Source organism: Trachemys scripta, chromosome 3 (assembly GCF_013100865.1).
Source record: "Trachemys scripta elegans isolate TJP31775 chromosome 3, CAS_Tse_1.0, whole genome shotgun sequence".
NCBI lineage: Eukaryota > Metazoa > Chordata > Testudines > Emydidae > Trachemys > Trachemys scripta.
In genome coordinates, this window is record NC_048300.1 from 142,743,070 (window position 1) to 142,761,330 (window position 18,261).

At 39.1% G+C, this 18,261-nt stretch overlaps 1 protein-coding gene across 3 annotated transcripts in view; it reads right to left on the minus strand.

Annotated features, from left to right (window-relative positions):
• BCKDHB (branched chain keto acid dehydrogenase E1 subunit beta) overlaps positions 1-18,261 on the minus strand; it is a 277,217-nt gene that overhangs the window by 106,192 nt on the left and 152,764 nt on the right. The gene's annotated exons all lie outside the window — the stretch shown is intronic.

Sequence of the window (18,261 nt, forward strand, 5' to 3'; positions counted from 1 at the left end):
CACAGAGAAGAGACACACAAAACGGGAAAAGGAGAATAGAGAGCAAAAAAAGATGGTGAGGCAAAGGGAAAGAAAATGAACAAAACCGAGGGAGATTTCTGGTTCCGGCATAAGAAGGCACAGCAGGCAGGGATTTGGATTTATGACAAAGGGTTTGGGGATGGACTCCAAGTCAAAATGTCTGAGGATCACTGGAATGGTTTTCTTACAATGGCATATTTTTAATTAGTAATTTTAATTTTATTCTTCTCATGGATTTTTTCTGTCTGTAATGGACATTTTTCCTTTTTTCAGACTAAAAGTTCATACGAAGACAGTTAATATTTAGTTTCAGAAGTATTGTCAAATGTGCTCACTGTATGCATTGTTTTAAAGAAGCTTCCCTAAACAAAGTGATCATGTTTTTCAGTATCTATATTTACAGTATGGTAGCCATGCAGGACATCCTGGAATGATACACCAGTTGTTTGTACTAAAGGTTACATAAGGACTATGAAAGGCTTCTTTCAGCTCTGAGGCATATGAAATTACATCAACATCTGCAGATTTTTATTAAAAATTAAAATGTGCTTTATTAGTAAAAGATGTGGACTTTCTGTGGCTGTTGCAAACTCGATTACATTATACATGTATTTTTTTATATAAATAAAAAGATTACAGTACTATTGTACCAAATTATTAAATACACTGGGAAGGCCGGGAATCACACATGGAAGCGTCTCAATAAACCCACAACATTTTCAGGATAACAAAAAACAGAAAAAAAGTCAAACTAGATGAAGATGAGCCAATTCCTCCCACACCACATACACATTGCTGTGGGTGCAGAGGACCACCCTAAACATAATTGCACTGGTGCAATTCCACTTAGGAGAATGGAAGGTTTAAGACAGTCCATACCAGAGGTTTTATGGGTGCTCCCGGTAAATCATTATGGAGGGTCTAACAGAGGGAAGAATTGGAGTTTCTCTACTTATAACTGGAGGTTCTTCAAGATGTGTGGTCCCTATCTGTATTCCACACGTGGGTACGCATGCACACCATGAGCCTGAGTCCAGATTTTTTTTTTCCCAAGCAGTATCTGTTGGCCTGCACATGTGCTGTAGCTCTCCTTGTGCTCTGCACCGAGGGCATAAACAGTGGCAACGGCACTTGAACACTTTTAATAGTGGGGGTGTTGAAAGCCAGCACTCTTACCCCTGTCCACCCCCTCACCCCCGAGCTGGGTCTGGGAGCAGGGGACCCGCATGAAACCTGGGAGTACTGCAGCACCCCCACATACCCCTAGTTCCCGTGCCTATGAACAGTGTTATGGGTTGACACCTTTCCAGTTTCTATTCTCACCACAGACCCAGAAATCCACAGCAGAGGACGGATGGTGGAATGAGATAGCGACCACACATCTCAAAGAACCTCCAGTTACAGGTATATAACCTCCATTTTTTCTTCAATTTTCGAAATTGTCTCCAGTGTATTCCAAACATTGGAAATTAGCAAGCAGTAGTCAAACGGTTAAATGGGTGCAAGGACCCAGAAGTGAGAGCTGACTGTAATACTGCTGTACCCACAGCTATATTCACAGTGGAAGACTGGACAAGAGTGTAATGTCTCATGAAGGTATGCAAAAAGCTCCAAGTAGCTACCCTGCATATCTCTAATAAGGGTACATCTCTCAAAGACACCACAGAGGCTGCTTGCCTTCTGGTGGAATGAGTCCTCACCTCCTCTGGGTGAATTCTTCGATCTCTCTACTATGGAAACAAATACTCTAGGTGCCTTTCTAATGGTCTTTGTAGATAAAGGGCCAAAGCTCTATGGATGTCCTGAGAATGCAGCCGTCTCTCTTCATTCAAGGAAAATAGTTTACGAAAAAATACAGGTAAACGGATTACCTGACTCATGAAACTCAAACTACTTTAGGGATGAACCTGGGGTATGGTCATAATAAGACCTTTTCTTCATAGAAGATAGCACCATGAGCATCCCCAGCTGACTCCTTTGGCTGATGTTATAGCTGATAGAAAGGCCACTTTCATAGAAAGCTGAGCCAAAGAGCATGTGGCTAGAGGCTCAAAGGGAGATTTAGTGAGAAATGAGAGAACAAAATTGAATTCCCACTGCAGTGCAAACTTCACCAATGCTAGAAAGGATCTGAGAAGTCCCTTCAGAAATTTAGTTCTCACAGGGTGCATGCAGATCATATGGTTATCCACCGTAGGATGAAAAATGCTGATCACTGATAAATTCTTTCTAAGAGAACTGTGTGCGACACCTGAAGACTTAAGAATAAATAGATACCCAGGGATAGCAGGGATTCCCACTGATTCCAGGGACAAGTAGCGTTGCTGAGCCCAAGAGGAGAATGTTTACATTTTGCTGAGTAACAGCTCCTCATAGAGTCCTTTCTGTTTTGGTTAAGGATGGAGTTGCACCCTTCTGGAATATGAGGCTCTGAGTTGCAGTGGGCCCAGACTAGGGCATCTGAACCTGCCCTATGTTGTATTAGAAAGTCAGGTAATGGGAGGTGAGACGGGGTTCATGGATGGTCAAGCTGAGAGCTTTAGCAGATCCGCAAACTAGAACTGTCTCAGTCAGTTGGGTACAATAAGGATGACTAGAGTTCTGCCTTGACAGATCTTCTGCAGAACTTGTGGTATTAATGGAATGGGAGGAAAGGCATTTCCCAAGGCGATTTTTCCATGACATCAGCAGGGTGGATCTCATTGAGCCCTTGCCCAGGGCTGCTCTGGAGCAGTACTGAGGAAGATTCTTGTTTGCCTACAAGGTGAAAAGATCCCAGACCGGCATTCCCCAACGGGCAAAGACATCAGAGAGAACCAAATCAAAAATCTCCCATTCATGGTTCACAGAAAAATGTCTGCATAGGCTTTCCTATAAGAAATCTGAGAGACTTTCAACTCTATCATTGAGTTTACATTTGCAAGGATATTTTCACAAGAAAAAGGTCTAGATTTTGAAAGTTGTATAGAATCTAAATCTCCAATGTGAAAAGTATCTCCCCCACCCCTGTGAAATCAACGTATTTTCTAATCTGGAAAATTTGGAATCAACCTGAAGAAATGCACCACGGTTCAGTTAAAACTGCTTATTAAAATTCCCTGAAAAGCAGAGGTGTTTCAACATCAAGATATCCAACATCTGCATCCAATTCCTCACGTCACAAACACAGTACTGATAGCCTGAATTCATATGGCTCATCCCAAGCTGTATGGATCAGCCTCACTGCAGATGGTGAACCCACTGTACCTGGTATTCACTGAATAGCTATAAAGTCTGGATCATAAACCTGAGGCAACCTGACAGAAAGAGCAGAGGAGACAAGCAGCAATACTATTCTGTGATAAAAATCAAGACGATCAAGTACACTACTGAGAATGACACCTGGATAATTTTCAGTGGAATTATCTCTCCATTCAACTGAGAGCCAAGCATGAATGGGCATCAGGTGGGCACAGTGTCATACTCTATGATTTGAGTGATGCAGAATGTTACACATCTTAGATTTGTGCCAAATGCCTTTCAAAGATAAGTGCTTTGAGGAAAGCTCAACTGAAAGAAACATCCTCAAATAGCTCTCAGAACTTTCATAGCTAGCCTAACAGCGTCAGCACTTGGCATTTTACTGCTCTGGCTAAACTTTAGTACATGTTGCCAAGGCACCAACAATCTATCAATCACACCATTTTATTAATAGAAAGCATAATGCTAAAATAAATATTTTTTTAAAAAATGAAAAGCAACCTACTGTCTTCCTTATGTTTGTTATGGTTCTCTTTCCCTCTTCCATTCCTTTATCCCATTTCCTTTTGGATTCTTTCTTAATCTTTTTTCAGTGTTTTCTTTCTCTTAAGCTCATTTTTCTATAATGTATAGTAATGTACTCTTCTCTTCAATCCACTCTCCTGTCACTTGCCCTGTCTGGTGTTGTGTTCTCTCCTACTCTCTCCTTTGTTCATTCAGTCTCACCTTCACTACCCCGTCAGCTCTTTTAAACTCTGGCAAGGTAAGTATAATTAGCCAGGACAAAAATAATTTAAAGAGCAATTATCATAAGACAAAAACTAACAGCAAATATTTTTGACGTACATTAAAAGCAGGAAGTCTGCCAAACAATCAGTGGGGCCACTGGACGAACAAAGTGCTAAAGGAGCATTCAAGGAAAAGAAGGCTGTTGCAGAGAAGCTAAGTGAATTTTTTGTATTGGTCTTCACTGAAGAGGATATAAGCTTTCCACATCTGAGACATTCTTTTTAGGTTACAAATCTGAAGATCTATGCCAGATTGAGGTGTCAATACAAAAGGTTTTGGAACAAATTGATAAATTTAACAGGAATAAGTCACCAGGACCAGACGGTATTCACCCAAGAGTTCTGAAGGAACGAAAATAGGTTACATACCATAGGTAGATATCATATCGCTTACATCAGCCTCTGTACCAGATGCCCAGAGGATAGCTAATGTAACGTCGATTTTTTAAAAGCCTTCAGAGACGATTCTACCAATTACAGGCTGGTAAGTCTAACTTCAATGCCAGGCAAATGGGTTTAAACTATAGTAAAGAATAGAATTATCAGACACACCAATGAACACAACATGTTAGGGAAGAGTCAACACACCTATTGTAAAGGGAAATCATGCCTCAACACTTTATTCGAATTCTTTGAGGGAGTCAACAAGCAAGTGGACAAGGATGATCCAATGAATATAGTGTACTTGGACTTTCAGAAAGTCTTTGACAAGATCCTACACCAAAAGTTCTTAAGCAAAGTAAGCAGTAATGGGAAAAGACTCTCCTCTCATGGATCAGTAACTGGTTAAAATAAAATGCCTCAGTGCAAATTGATGGACAATTTTCTCCTTTTTTTGGTCAGGAAAGCCTATGCAGTCCATAGCTTAGGCATTCTGGTACTATAAGAAAGAGGTGTATCTTTTGAACTACTGACACTATGTTATTGTATCAAACTTGCTTAAGCTGTTTAAGCAAGTTGTTTAGAACATTTTAATTAACTTTTTATTCTTTTTTCAAATTTACATATTACAATTGCAATTTTGTATGGATACACTGTACAATAAAACATTTTTTCAAGATGCTTATTCATCAAGCATATAATATATCAACAGTCTCCGAGTTTTGTCACTGTGACAAGGTGAGCTGCAATTATTAGGGAGGCAGGATAGCTCAGTGGTTTGAGCATTAGCCTGCTAAACCCAGGGTTGTGAGTTCAATCCTTAAGGGGAGCCACTTAGGGATCTGGGGCAAAAATCAGTACTTGGTCCTGCTAGTGAAGGCAGGGGGGCTGGACTCAATGACCTTTCAGGGTCCCTTCCAGTTCTATGAGATAGATATATCTCCATATATTTTACTTTTTATTTAATTATACCTCTTCATTTGAAGAGACGATACATATTGCTCTCATATTTCAACATGGTGATTTGACTCTCATGACCGAATATAGAGGATCATTCAACTTTCACTTCAAAGAAGTAGTGAAAAGGGGAGGCTAATGGCCATAAAGCCTCTCTGGCCCTGATAAAAGAAGATAACACCCTCAAGAAGAACCAATACCAGAATCATCAGAAACCATTCCAAAAAGTTGATGCAAGTTTATAATGAAAAGCTTATTATTGCAGCTCGAGTATTTCCTGATGCTTCTGGAAAGATTTTCCTGTTCAAACATACTAATGAGCACAAGCGATGTGCTAATTATATGCAGAAAGCAATCAACACAAGAATTATGGTTTTTTTTTTAAACACAATGCAATAAAACTGACAATGGTTGACTGAACTCCAAGAATTTTTTCTATTCTATTCAAGATGTTATACCCCACCCAATATTTTCTCCATGTTACTGAGCCAATGAAGTGCCTCTTGAATGTGGAACAGTGAAATTTAGTTATGTAAAGATATTCCTAGGATACTAATCATAAATAGCTAAGCACCTCACTGACATTAATGAATTTATTGAGCTAGATTTTAATCACTTCCTGCATACAATGCTTTGGACAAATTCTTCAACTATAAAACATTTTTTTCTATTATTTAATATTGCAACTTATGAAAATTTTTGAAAAAGTCAAGTATTTGGAGGTGTATGGAGGGGTTGTTTGTTTTAGGAAAAATAACCGTTTCAAATGGACCGTCACTTACTATAGTCATTTTATTTATGGACTGTAACAAATGTAGCTTGGGTTTTTTTCATAGCTCTTAAGGCCAGAAGAGAGCATTCTGATTATTTAGTCTGACCACCCGCATAACACAGGCCATAAAATTTCAATAGTTGGTTCCTGCATCAAGCTCATGATTTCTGATTGAACCACAGCACATCTTTTAGAAAATCTCTAATCTTGATGTAAAGACATCAAGTGATGGAGAATGCACCACATCCATACGATAACTGATCACTGGAAGAACTGACCTAACTGTTAAAAATGTGCACCTTATTTTTAGTCTGAATTTGTCTAGGTTAAGTTTCCAGCCACTGAATCTTGTTATGCCTTTGTCTGCTTGGTTAAAGTGCTTTCTACTATCAGAAATCATCTCCCCATGTACATACCTATGGACTATGATCAAGTCAGCTCTTAGGCTTCTCTTTTTTTGTTAAGCTAAATTAATTGAGCTTCTTTAGTCTCCCATCATATGGCAGGTTTTCTAGTCCTTGAATTATTCTCGTAGATCTCTTCTGAACCCTTTCAAATTCTTCAGTATCCTTTTTAAGTATGGACACCAAAACTTGATACAATGTTTCAGAAATGGGCTCACTAATGTTGTATACAGTGGTAATAAATCTGCAACTTCTACTCAATATTCCCATAGATATATATCTAAGGATTGGATATACTCAGTTACTGCATCGCACAGACCTCATGTTCAATTAGTTATCCCCTATGTCCTTAAGTCTTTTTCTGGGTCTCTGTTTTCCAGAATAAAGACACTAATCCTATAAGTATGACCTACATTCTTAGTTCCTAGATGCATGATCTTGAATTTAGCTGTATTAAAATGCATGCTGTTCCAGTGAGCATCTTCAGTTTTCAAAGGGGCCTAACTCTATTAAGCCCCTTTGAAAATCCCATCCCAGTTTATAACAGTGACCTCCTGACTCATGAATCAACCTTTAAATTTAGATAACTCTGGAAAAAGTGGAAGTACAACAATTGGATAATAAGGTTACACTCCTTATCAATTTACAGTGACTAACTGTGGTGAGATCCAACCCAACTCTTCAGAATAATGGATGCAAGTACTGCAGTAGGGTGACAATAGATGGAATATTGCCCTCTTGTGTAATGTTTGATATACTCGTGTGTTTCTAAAATGTTCATTTTTAATATACTTTAACTGTTATGGTTTTTGTGCTGTTTAGTAAATATACTATATTAGGTATAACACAAACTAAACCCAGCTCATTTCATTTAAAACAGAATTCATTATACTGGATCCCACAACCTCCCTTGTTGTGAGGTCCAGTATAAAAGCTACTCAAAGAACGAAAGAAGAAAGAAATAAAAAGAAAGATCTTCAGTGGCTCAAGTTGCCCTATGCTATTTCATTAGAAGGACTGTTATTATTCTGAGGTTTTGGCAGGCCCATTCAAATAGAGTATAACAGTAGTTTCTTCTTTATGATATTCCCCCACAGATACATGATAAGTGTTCCTAATTTTTATACATTTTCTCTCATTTCTGAAAGAAAAAGTTAATTTTGGTAGGTTTGTTGAATTCACAATGATGCAATATTCTGAAATACTGAGAAAGGACATCAAATTAACACTCTGGTGAAGCCACCAAACAGCAGAAAAAAAAGTATGTTCACATGTTTTCTGTTTTAAAATTATTTCCACGTGCACAAGCTTTGAGTCATGTGTAAACAATGGCTGACATCCTGCAGTTTTACCCTCACACATAAATTTGACCTTTTATCTATTAGTTCAACTTCTGGCAAATGCTATTACTTTAATCTTTTGATGTATGTTCCAACAACGGCAGCAAATCTTATGCATCCAATCTAAAACGATCAAAGTATTAGTGGAAACCAAGATTCCCTCCCTCACCCCAATTTCTCTGTGTCACATTAAGAAAGGTTAATTATATGCCTTTTGGTTTTGTTTGTAACAACCCAAAGCCATTATCTTTTCCCAATTCCATTAACATTTCATTGGCTTTTTGCATAAAGCAGTTGTGTACTTGGACTAAATCTCCAGGTCGGTCTACACTGGGAACTCACATCAGCATAGCTATGTCTCCCAGCACGTGAAAAATCCACACCTCTGAGAGATGTAGCCTGAACTCCAGTGTAGACAATGCTAGATCAACGGGAGAATTCTTCCATCAACCTAGCTACTGCCTCTCAGGTAGGTTGATTACCTGCTCTGATGGGAGAACTCCTATCAGCATAGGAAGTATCTACACTGAAGCGCTAGAGTGGCACAGCTGTGGCGCTGCAACTGTGCCGCTGTAGCATTTTCAGTGTAGACATACGCTCTGATAGCCAATTAAACTGAGGGGAACAAAATAAGATACCTACATTTAAAAAGGAGTACCTGAAAAAATTAAATATGGGTCTTATCCACTTTCCTCAGAAGTGAATAGGAATCTCTGAATGGGGCCCCAAATTTGTCTCTCCTAGAGGCAGGTCCTGGCTGACATGTAATGTTCTGTGCTTCCAAGGAGAACTAGGTTCAAATGTTTGAATTGATCTCTTACAACTCAAACAAGGACAAGATGGGAGTGATGCGAAGGTGGCCTCAAACCATGAGATGGGTCATGGCCCTCTCAACTGAAACAAGAAATGTCACTGCTCTTATTACGTATTTATGCATTTTTCAAATGATACTCATCACCACAGCATCAGAGTAACCCACTAATGAACCTATTAATGAATGATTATTTATTGAGTTTTATTTATATGTGGTCCCTATTATGAGTCTACTGAGCTAAAAGGCATCTGAAGTATAGAATATGGAGCACAGGGCTCGAGTCAGAAAAGATGGGTTCAGTTTCCAATTCGGCCATTGAATCTCTTGGTGACATGAGCAAGTTATTCTACTTCTCTGTGCCTCAGTTTCATCACTAGTAAAATGGGGATAATAATGCTTGATCATCTTGATTGAGCACACTGAAATTTAGAGATAAGTGATAATATTATTTTAGTTTCCAAGCATAATGTAGGTTTGAATTTCAAGCAACTGGGTTTGCTTATTACAGGTTTAATAATAAGCTTTATTTTGATATATGTGAGATGGAGGAGCACACTCATCTCTAGAGTGCCTCCCTGTGTCCAGGTGCAGTATTGCAGGCATCCTTTCAGATCAAGACAATCTGTCATCTTCTGTGATCTAATTCTCTGGCTGTCACTGCTCAATCTATCTCCTTTCATGGTTAACAAAAAAAGTCCAGAAATAAGGAACTCAAATTACAATGGTCTGAGTCTCTCTTCCAGTCTCTGTCAAATACTCACAGTCCTTGACCATTTTCCTTCGCCTTTTTTAGTTGGGGGAAAATGTGGGGGAACCGATGGCCATTCGCTCCATTGGGGTCCAGTTCAGGGCCCTTGTTCAGAGCAGCCAGAGTTAACCCTTCTCAAGTCCCTTGCCATTTCCTACCTCTATGGGTTTTCCTGACTCTCAGTTTCCTCTCTCTCTGTAGTGTTAGCTTCTCCAGCGGCTTCTCACCAGTTTCTCTCCACAGTCCCTCTGCCTCTCTGGCAGCCTCCCCGCCCACCTGCCTTACAGCCCTTTTTTTCCCCAACAGCTGCTGTGGGGCTGCCAATCACCTCTGAATGAGCAGGCAGGCAGTTTCTGAGTTAACCCGTTGGTTGCAAAAGAAACATGGGGAGTACTGACCTCATGACAGAGACCTACAGTAGAGACCATGCATAATTACTATTAATTATTTGTATTACCATAGCACCTAGAAGACCTAGTTATGAACCAGGAACCACTGTGCGAAGTGCTGTACAAACAGAACAAAATGATAATCACTGTCCCAAAGAGCTTACATCCACGTATAAAACAAGAGATGACTGATAGATACAGATGACCGAGTACTAGATTACCACTTAGTTAGTGTTTTACATTATCAACACACAGAGCAAGGATGAATAAGTCCTTGCAACAAAAAGCAAAATGGTTAAGCTCCAAAATACAGAAATTGACACAAGGAAAGTTTAAGTGACTTGGCCCCCAATTTCATACTTACTCTTAGACCACAGAGATTCCTGGTTTCATGCTGATACAGAATCTAACACTCTGACAGACTGCTACATAGTATTGATATCTTCTAATAAAAAGGTAAGGAATCAGAATTCTGGATCATAAAACAAGTTAATCTTTCAATAATTCTTCTTCTTGCTCACCGTCTGCTGTTTGTCAGGTCCACTGTATGTTATATGACTTTATGGTCATTCAAAAGGTGGCATAAGGCCAAATATCCTCTCCCTCTATAAAAAGCATACTCCTCAAAGACACAGTTCTCTTCTGTTTCTCATATCTACATTCAACACGATGCACAGACATTAGCATTTTTTCACTTGGATCAATAGCTTAATTTGGTAGATTAGTGGAACCCTTTGTACAGTTATCAGCTAGCAAGACAGCAGTCATTTCGGTGATAGGATAAATAATCAACGCCTGCTTGCAAGTCAGGCAGTAATTTCAGAGTTCTGTATCTCACAGAATAATAAGGATGTCTTCCCCATCTCCCTCGTTCCTGCCTACTGTATGTTATTAACATATCTGAGAGAGGGTGCTTAGAATGAACACTTTGAAATGTGACTCTCTTACAAAGCAATCTTCAGGCCAGATTCTTTCTTCCTAATTACTTGAGACAACTTTTAACAGGAATTAGATATAGGAAGGACCCAAATGGGCCATTCTTGTTGTTGATTGATTTCCCAGAACTAATCTTCTGTGTCAGCGTTATACAAAATCAGAAATGAACTTGCTTGCATAAATCTTACACCACTGTAGTCGGAGGTGCTTTGAGGAGAGGAATTGCTGTAGTTCCCTTATACATAGAGGGATGGGGGTGGGGAAGGGAGGAATGTTGGAGAGCACACCGATTGCTAAGGAGCCCAGCTTAACCTTATGTGCACATGGGGATGGGTCAGTGAAGGAAATGTGGCTCTTGGTCTTATGAACAGAGGGCTGCTACAGAGAAGCAGGCCCTAGAGCAGTTCCATATGTCACCTCATCTAGATCCTACTGAGAGCCCCTTAACCAGATCACTGTATTCATGTTTGGCATGGGGAAAACAGAATTTGTTCTTTGACTATCTGATAACCATTAGAACAGTTTTAAAAATTCTCTCATTACCTCCTCCTCTTAGCAGTACTAGCACTTACCTACTCAACTGGCAAGAAGACTATTTCCCCAACCACAAAAATTTACCCCATTAAATGAAACAAGGTGTTACCACTCTGGATGAGTTCCCCATGGTGGACTCTCACAAAGTTACTACACTTGGATCTGACCACTGAATCCCATGTGCTCTTAGACTGGCTGGTACTGGGTAGAGTCTAGGCACTGTATCTGGCTTTGAAACTCTAGGCACACTCTTGGGATGCAGATCTCTTGTACTCAAATTATTTCTTACATTAATAATCAGTTATGACATCAAATGTCCTTGTTATAGTTGCCCAAAAAACATCTTACCATGCACATAACAATGACATCAGGAAATTATTATATGGAGGGTTGCACAAAGTATTTGCAAGTGTCACAAAAGAAGTTTATACCATCTTGAGCGGTAAAGGTTTTCACCATTAAGTGGAAGCATGAATTAGAAGTAACCAACATCTTCTATAAAACGTTTTCCAACCATATTCTCCTTAAAGTTTAGAGAATGAAGACTTTAGTGTGTCTATAAACTAAATCAGTTTCAATATGGATATTTCTTTTCTTTGTGTGGCTTTAAAAGCAAGGCTTTTCTCTTTACAAAGAGGAGGGATAAAGAGGGCCTACATTTATGATTTAGTTTATAGCACATACAAAACATCACTTCTCCTTGGAATATCCCAAATAAAAAACTTCCTCACATTCTTTTACCTATAACCTGGTCCCTTTCTAAAATATCTTAGAAATTTTGTTTACTTGAGATAAAGATCATGTCTATACTAAACAGGTGTCTTGTATAAGGAGAATGTGTCCTGTTCTTTGAGAAGACAGTCTTGTTGCGTCATTTGACTTTTGACAAAACAGTTCCTAGCTTTACAGCCTGCCATTTGAAGTACATTTAAGGAAGTGTCACCCCCGTTGACACTTTTGGTGCATATTACTGGTTGATGGAAAGCAGAGATTTCCTAGGAATTTCCTTAATTAGCTTGAACATTTCATTTAATTAAATAGGTAACCAAACCATAAGAATGAGCACTATCATATTCTCCAAGCATCATGTATATGAAAATAACTGTAAGCATCACTTAAAATTCAGTAAAGGCTCATGGAAATTTGTAATAAACTAATATTATAAGACAAATATTATATCTTTATTAATAACTATTTTTGCATCAATACTGAGGTCTATCCCCAACAGTGGCTTCAAATTCCTCATCAGGGGATCGACTGTTTAGTTGCAAGCCCCCTTGGGAGATCTGGTTCCACTGGGTAGCAACTAACTGATCATCTTAGCGTGCTTTCATTTCAATGGGAGACCCTCCAAGTTAATGATTCGATTGCTCTGTATATCATTAGCCTTCTAACACCTTTTGGAATCCTAGTCAAAGAGGGAAGTAAAGAGGCAACAGCGAAGGCACAGAACAGTTTACACTCCAAATGTGTTCACAAAACACCATGGAGTTTGTAGTTTAAATGGTCACACCAAGTAATGTATTTTTATATTTTTAAACATACCTCATTTCACAAAGTATCTAAGGCTTGAAATGTACCTTTTGAATATAAAAATAATCCTCTAAAACAAAATTATGTGACAATTTTCCACACTTGTTATCACTATTTGTATTACTGTAGAACCCAGAGGTTACAACCAAGATGAGAGTCCTATGGTACTAGGCACTGCACTTACACAGGAAGAGACAGACCTGGCTTCAAATAGCCAAGACAGTATAAAGCAAGAATTATTATCAATATTTTACAGATAGTCATATGACAAAGATCATAAAGGAAGTCTGTGGCATAACCAGAAACTGAACCCAGATCTCCTGAATATCAGTCCAGTGCCTTAACCACAAAGTCACCTTCCTTTGTTTAAGTAGCCTTCTTACTTTATACAATGTTTGGTTAGAAAACTGTTCAGCTTGCACAACCGAAAATGAGACTACAGAGATGCTGCTCTCTTTAGTTAGAATCTGCATTTCTCCATTACTATTAAATACTTTCCATCTTAATCAGTTTACAAATGTACAAAAGATGCACAATATTTTAAAGAAAGCACACTAATTCAAGTTCAGATCCTGAATCATGCCAACAATTTCCTCAGCTGAATCATTAGCTGACTCAATCAGGTTGGTTCTGATATTAATGAAATAAAGATGAAGATATGATGAAGTATAAAAGGAAGGAAAGCCTGGTTTTACTTTCAGATTGACCTTTATTTAGTTCTCGTCCCAATGCTAGAAAAACTACTGATACTTCATTAGTGTCTAGTACAAACACAGGTCACAGACATGACACATATTTAATACAAGTGTGTCTCTTAAATATCATCTCATTCTTAGTAATTTTACAAGTAACAGAATGGAGGAAGTGGAAAAAAACTAAATCTTGGCAGGTTTTGTTCCTGATGTGTGGTGGGAGGTTTCGGTTGTTTTTTTTTTTTTTTTTTTTTTGCCACTTCACTAAGACACCTGCTGAGTCAGATCAGTGAAAATGAAGGTGGTCTCACACACTGGCCTCAGATTTATTCAAAGATGCTTGTGATAGCCAATGTTTTAACTACAAAGTCATTACCTTAACTTTTACACATACAGTTGCATTTTTACATGTTTCACCCATGCATAGAAATAAAATCATCAATTAGTCAGGCTTTTTTTTTAGTAACTTCAAAGAAATTATTCTAGCACATTACTCCAGCTGAGATATCACAAAAAAACAAAAACAAATGAAGACTACATGCTACATTAAATGCTCCATGGAAACATTAAAATACAGAATATATGTTCTACACCAATTGCACATTTTTGTCTCATCCAACGGAATGCTGCTCCTACACAGAAGCATCTCAAATAGTTCCACTCTACTTTGTCAAATATCTGCATTGCTGTCCTGGCTAGGGAGAAGACAGACATTATGCATCTACAGGCAGCATGCTACTCACCACCATCTATTAGAAATAAACACCATTACTTGCTGCTTATCTCCAACTTAATACATTTTGTTGCAAAAATCATGACTCTACAAAGTGAACTGAAAAGCTCTTCTCCCTGGCCAGCAGGACATTTCCTCTTCAAGCTCAGAACTCAATTTAGTTTATCAGCCAACTCTACTCCTTTGGACAAAGCCACTAGCTTCCATCCATTCAAGTTTTTATATCATGTCCATCATCATGGTATCTGACTCTTTTTCACAACTCCCTCAGCCTTTGATAAGAGCCTTCATGTGTGTGTGTGATTATTTCCTCACAGAGGGAAGATAATCTTATGCACTCTGCAGGTGTCCACATCTCTAGTTTTGGTATGCATGCTGCTTCCTATAACACAAGAGAGAGAGAAGTGAAGCACAAGATTTCCCCTAACACATATGCCATCAATTTAACAGGGTGGGAGTGGAGCCATTTTGACCTTTACATTTCTCTTCATTTCCTGGGTTACTCTAACCTGTTCTTCTTTTCTTTTGGGTGAGGCTTTTATTCTCCCTATTTTACCTACCTATTCTTTACTTCTTCCATTCATCTTTCCAGGGGAATGAGGGAGAGTTTAAGACAGGAAGAGCGGGAGACTCTTACCTGATGTACCCTATGGTGCAAACTCATGGATGACAGGAGAGGTCCCAGAAGCCTGGAGAAGGACTAACAGTGCCCATCTTTAAAAACGGGCAAAAGGAGGAGACGGGGAACTATAGACCTGTCAGCCTGACTTCGATACCTGGGAAGTTACTAGAGCAGTGGTTCCCAAACTTCAACAACCTGTGATCCCCTTTCACTAGCACGTCAAGTCTCATGAGCCCCCTCCTAAAAATGAATATTTCCAGGGATTTTCTCCTTTACCTGAGTATAAATTATAAAAGCAGCGATCTTGGAAATAAAAACTTTGTTTTTATGACATGATTATTACACACTATTTATTAGTAAAGTATTTGTATTACATTATGAAAACGGCAACACTCTTCCAAGATCTCACTTTCGTAGCTTGTATCACTTTGAATAAGCCTGTTAGAAGACAAGGCTCCTATGTTTCATCAAGGAGTATCAGATGTGAAACAGCATGAAGGTATTTAAGAAACCAACTCAGTGTTCCTCCTACACAAGCATTCGGGTCTTGAGCAGTCCAGGCAAACAATGCACGTTACAACAAAGCTTAAACTTGTTCTTCATAATAATTTTAAAAACAATACTAATTGCCTATTTAATTTTTAAAACAGCAAAAAATATCCACCTCCCTTTCCATTTCTTATAAGGAGTCTTAAAGTTTAAATCTCCTCAGTGTGATAGATAGGCTTGCTTTGATCTGCTTAGCTCTTGGAAGTCCAGGGGCTCCAGGCTGCTGGACCCGTGCTGCCCAAGGTTCCTAGGGACAGCTCTGGCCGCCATTAGGGAATTTTTTCCTGAGAACCCCCTGGAACATTTCGGAAAATCCCAGGAGTTCACGAACCCCAGTTTGGGAACCACTGCACTAGAGCAATGTATTCGCAAATTGAATGTTTTATACCTGATGGATGAAGAGGTAATCACTAGCAACCAGCATGGATTTACTAAGAACAAATCATGCTAAATCTGCTTGATGTCATTCTTTGACAGGGTAACTGGTTTTGTGGACAGGGGGAATGCAGTGGACATAATATTCCTGGATTTCAGGAAGGCTTTTGACACAGTCCCACATGACATTCTGATAGGTAAGTTGGAGAAATGAAGGCTTGGCTGAACTACCATTAAGTGGATACATAATTGGTTAAACAACCGCAAAAAGCAGCTATTAATGGAATGATGTCAGATTGGAGGGAGGTCTCTCAAGTGAGGTTCCACAGGGATCTGTTCTGGGTCTGGTGTTATTTAACATCTTTATTAGTGACCTGGATGTTGGTATAGAGAGTATATTGATCAAATTTGCAGATGACACAAAGCTAGGAGGGTTGCCAACACTTTGGAGCATAGAACTCAAATTCAGAGGGATCTTGACAAGTTGGAGAACAGGTCTATAGACAATAAAGTGAAAGTCAACAAAGAAATGTAAAGTGCTGCACTTGGGGGGGGGAAACAAATGCACAAATACAGAATGGGAGACAACTGGCTTTGCAGCAGCACTGCTAAGAAAGATCTGGCAGTTGTGGTGGATCACAACCTCAACATGAGTCAGCAATGTGAGGCTGTTGCCAAAAAAAAAAAACCACCATGCAATTTTAGGTTGCATTAACAGAGGCATATCATGCAAGCCACGGGAGGTGATAGTACCACTCTACTCAGCACTGGTTAGGCCTCAGCTGTAGTACTGTGTCCTATTTTGGTCACCAATGTATAGAAAAGATGTAGAGAAACTGGAAAAAAAAATCCAGAGATGAGCAATAAAGATCATCAAAGGGATGGAATGCAAGCCATATGAGCACAGGCTGAAGGAACTGGGTATGTTTAGTTTGGAAAAGAGAAGATTAAGGGGGGAAATTATAGCAGTCTTCAGATACTTGAAAGGCTGCGATAAAAAAGATGGAGAAAAGTTGTTCTCTCTTGCCACAGAGGGCAGGATAAGAGGCAAGGGATTCAAACTACAGTATAGCAGATTTAGGTTAACTCTCAGGAAAAACTTCCTAACTGTAAGAACAAAAGGACAATGGAACAGACTGCCTAGGGATGTTGTGGAAGTTCCTTCACTGGAGATTTTGAATAGGAGGCTGGATAACCATCCGTCTTGGATGGTTAGACACAACAAATCCGGCATTTTGGCAGGGAGTTAGACTAGATGACCCTTGTAGTCCCTTCTAAATCTATGATTCTATGACAAGGTCTAATATAGAATTATCCCATGTTGGATGCAACACTTTTTGAGTTAGGAAATTATCACCTGTAATATTTAGAAATTCTGAGTATGTTTTAATACTGTCAGGATACGACGTACAGCATGTCTCATTCAAATTGAAGTCCCTCATGATCAAATAGCTTTTTTCCCTTACACATTATAGATAGGTACATAAGGAGGTAATCCTCCTGTTCTCTAGTGTGACTGGGTGGTCTGTAGCATACACCAATTACTACCCCATCTTGTGCCCCCAACTTACACTTCATACACAGAAGACCCTTCTGGCTTCAGGTAGAAAAGAAAACACAGCACAACTACTGCATGTCACAACCATTGTTCCATTGCTGACTCTCATGGAATCAAGCATAAAGCTGAACCTGGAAGGAAAGCCTCTCACAGTTCCTCTCTATACTCTCTCCAAAAATTTCCTGTTAGCTACCTCTGTTCACAGCTCTCAAATTCACCTAACAAGTGACGTTTTAAGCTAAATCTCCCTGCTTAGCTCAGCTACACCCCCTCACCACCAGGGAGCAATTAACCATTCAGATTTCAAAACACCAAGGCTAACCAAAGGAGTGATTGCATTTTTTGTACCCAGGGATGGTCAGTTTTGGTCCCTTTTTAACTTGGGTATATTTCAGAGAGGAAAGAAACATCTGCCACCTTGAAGAGAAGGAGTTATAAACCCGCTCTGCATAGTATATATGTGTGTAAGGTGGATCATTTAATGAAAAATGCATATGTACGTGTGTGTTGAGGAGGAAAAAGGAAGAAATATATGTTTATAAAACCTTCCCCAGGGTGCCTGTCATCTTTACCGGTGTCTGTGAACATGTGGTAAAGTGAAGATGAAATGCCAGAAAAACAGAAGGGCCCTGGATTCCTAGAAAAGTTGGCCTTTTTTCCCCAAGAAAACTATGAAGGATGTTTACCTGTGATGTTCTTAGGAGCTAGACACACATCATCAACCCTTACCATACTAAAGTTAATCACTAAAACATTGTTTTTACAAGCAGGAAGGGGAGTGGCCAATGTTCTATATCAATTGTTCTCAACCATTTTCATTCCACATATCACTCTGAACTACAGAGACTCTCTCATTGTACACCTCCCCTTCCAAA